The sequence below is a fragment of the Pygoscelis adeliae genome, unplaced genomic scaffold (assembly GCF_000699105.1).
Source record: "Pygoscelis adeliae isolate BGI_AS28 unplaced genomic scaffold, ASM69910v1 Scaffold186, whole genome shotgun sequence".
Taxonomy (NCBI): Eukaryota; Metazoa; Chordata; class Aves; order Sphenisciformes; family Spheniscidae; genus Pygoscelis; species Pygoscelis adeliae.
In genome coordinates this window covers 4543202-4546113 of record NW_008825071.1, presented here as the reverse complement: position 1 = coordinate 4546113, position 2912 = coordinate 4543202, and positions in this window count along the sequence as shown.

Genomic DNA, 2912 nt, shown 5'->3' with positions numbered 1-2912 from the left:
TAGAAGTATGCATCATGCAGAGAAGATGGTTTGGGGAATATTGTTCAGAGAACATGAAATGGGATGGAAACATGAGGGAAAAGGACTCAGATGGTACTAAGAGCATCACCTGCTTCAGGGGACTGATGGAGTAGGAACCTGGGAACAAGTGAGCAGAGTACTGCACCTTTCCAGAAGACTTTATAGCATGTTGAGAGTTTACACTTTAACTAAGTTTGGGATATTCGGATGCCCCCAAACATTCATAAGTCTCTGTGACACCTGAAGGAACACAATAGATTTGTCAATCCTTTGTTTATCCCCCTTCTAAACATGCTCACTGGGAGACTGATTGTCATAGACTCTTTTTGGAGGTGTTCAGCAAGCTTGTTTCCTAGACAGGAGCAAGCTATCTGGTCATCCCAAAACAACATTCTGCTTTGTTGTGGTTTAACCCCAGCCGGCAGCTAAGCACCACACAGCCATTTGCTCATTCCCCCTGGTAGGATGGGGGAGAGAATTGGAAGAATAAAAGTGAGAAAACTCGTGGGTTGAGATAAAGACAGTTTAACAGGTAAAGCAAAAGCCACACACGCAAGCAAAGCAAAACAAGGAATTCATTCACTACTTCCCATCGGCAGGCAGGTATTCAGCCATCTCCCGGAAAGCAGGGCTCCATCACACCTAAGGGTTACTTGGGAAGACAAACGCCATCACTCCTAACGTCGCCCCCTTCCTTCGTCTTCCCCCAGCTTTATATGCTGAGCATGACGTCATATGGTATGGGATATCCCTTTGGTCAGTTGGGGTCAGCTGTCCCGGCTGTGTCCCCTCCCAACTTCTTGTGCACCCCCAGCCTGCTCGCTGGCAGGGTGGTGTGAGAAGCAGGAAAGGCCTTGACTCTATGTAAGCACTGCTCAGCAGTAACGAAAACATCCCTGTATTATTAACACTGTTTTGGTCACAAATCCAAAACATAGCCCCATACTCGCAACTATGGAAAAAAATAACTCCATCCCAGTCAGAACCAGCACATGCTTTTTAACTGACAACTGCATATGTGAATCCACATGTAATACAATATAATAATGCATTTCTTCCTTATTTTCTTCCAAAAGAAAGAAAATTGTCATTTAATGTGGTCGAACGAGCTAGTCTGCCATGAGCTTACGGATAGGGACTCAGTTTATACTGCACAGAAGCGGTCTCGAATGCCTGTGTTTTCTGTCCTTTCCTCCCACACATCTCTAACGTCAGTTGTCCATGCCCTGTTTAGGAATTCAATCATACTGACATGGTATCAGCTGTCACATTTGCACCCTGCAATGCGGAAGGTAACAGGAGGATCACTAAAATATATTGGCTTCTAAATCCGTGACGTATACATCTACCCTTTCCTTGGAAACAAATAGAAATGGTGTAGTCAGCTGCTTTGAACAGAAAACGGAGGGTGACATTGGAAGTAGGGGCTGCAAACATGCACCTCTTACAATCATTCTGGTATCCAAAGATATCTAACAATAATGTGAGCATGCTTATTCTTCTTTAATTGACCTTCTTTATTCTTTAATGGACAGTTTTTACTCTGATCTGTGGATATACCCCTGCAGCACCTCAGTGTTGATGCTATTCTGCAGCAGCTACAGGTTCAGTGTTAGACTTGCTGTCATGGTCTTCAGGATCTGTCGCTGCTATCTTTGGGATGCTTCCAGTTTTTGTTGTTTGACTGTATATTTATCGGTTCGAAAAAGTCTTTAATTTGCTGCATGGCGTTTACTTCTTATTCAGAAAAAAATCCCCTTCCCTTCCTTCTGCAGGTTTAGTGAGTAGCAGATGTACTTTAGCCAGCATAATTTATGATTAGTTAATTTAATCTGCCATAATGACATAAAGTGAGTCTGAAACAAGCTTCTATCAATTTTGCCGTTAGAGGTAACATAATATTTTCAAATGTCTACCAATCTGAGTAATTAACCCTCGGGCTGAGTGAAGAGGTCTAATAGACATCTCTCTCACATTCCTTTGCTTTGACAAAATGAAAACAAAACATGGGAGCCCAAGGGTTAAAAACAGCAAGCAAGAGTTTACAGTACATGAGACTGGTCTTATAAGCAAGGTTCAGAAACACACTTGAGTTGCTGCTGTTTCTTTTTAGGCTGCCAAAAATTCTCTCCAGTGAGGCAACTGATTTGCACTAGAGCTTTGCTGGCAGTGTTGGCACGAAGAGGACAGCTATGTATTAACTATCTATCGCGGAGTTCATTGCTTTTCATCTCTGCTTTGTAGCTTTACAGTAAATGGGTGGCTTTTGTTTAAACGGCAGCTCAGTGCATGAGATCACCATGATTAAAAGTTTTTGAAAGAGCAGATGCACTTTCCAAAATAATAATTAAAAAAAAAGAGTTTATGCAAGATACTAGTTCTGGAACTTTAAGCTGCGTCGTTACTTACTTCATGTTCTGTTTCGTAAATGTAAATGCTGATAGTTGAGGTTGGCAAGAAATACATAAGGCGAGATCTGATAGGTTCTTGTAAAGAGAGCATTAAGCAGATGTCAATGTTCTGTTAACAAACACATTAAAGAATATTAAATCTGGAAAGCAGTACTGTTTCCTGCGGCCTACCATGTAGGCCTACACATTTCAAAAGCCCCAATAACATTTGCTTTTAATAAAGATAAATAAACTCTATTGAGAGAAAATCATAACTTAAGGACAGTGTTGTGGTAGAAGCTGAGCAGGTACAACCAAAGCAGGGTATGCAGAATGCCACAGAAACCCATCTGTCATGAAACAATGCAGGGACATGGTTATGGGCAGAACTTGATCTTACAGAGCAGAGAAACATGCAAGGAAAGACCTGACATAGTGCTGGCTTAATGTGTTTGATTAAAGGCAAGATGCTTTCAAAACATGAGAGACTATGCTGAGGAT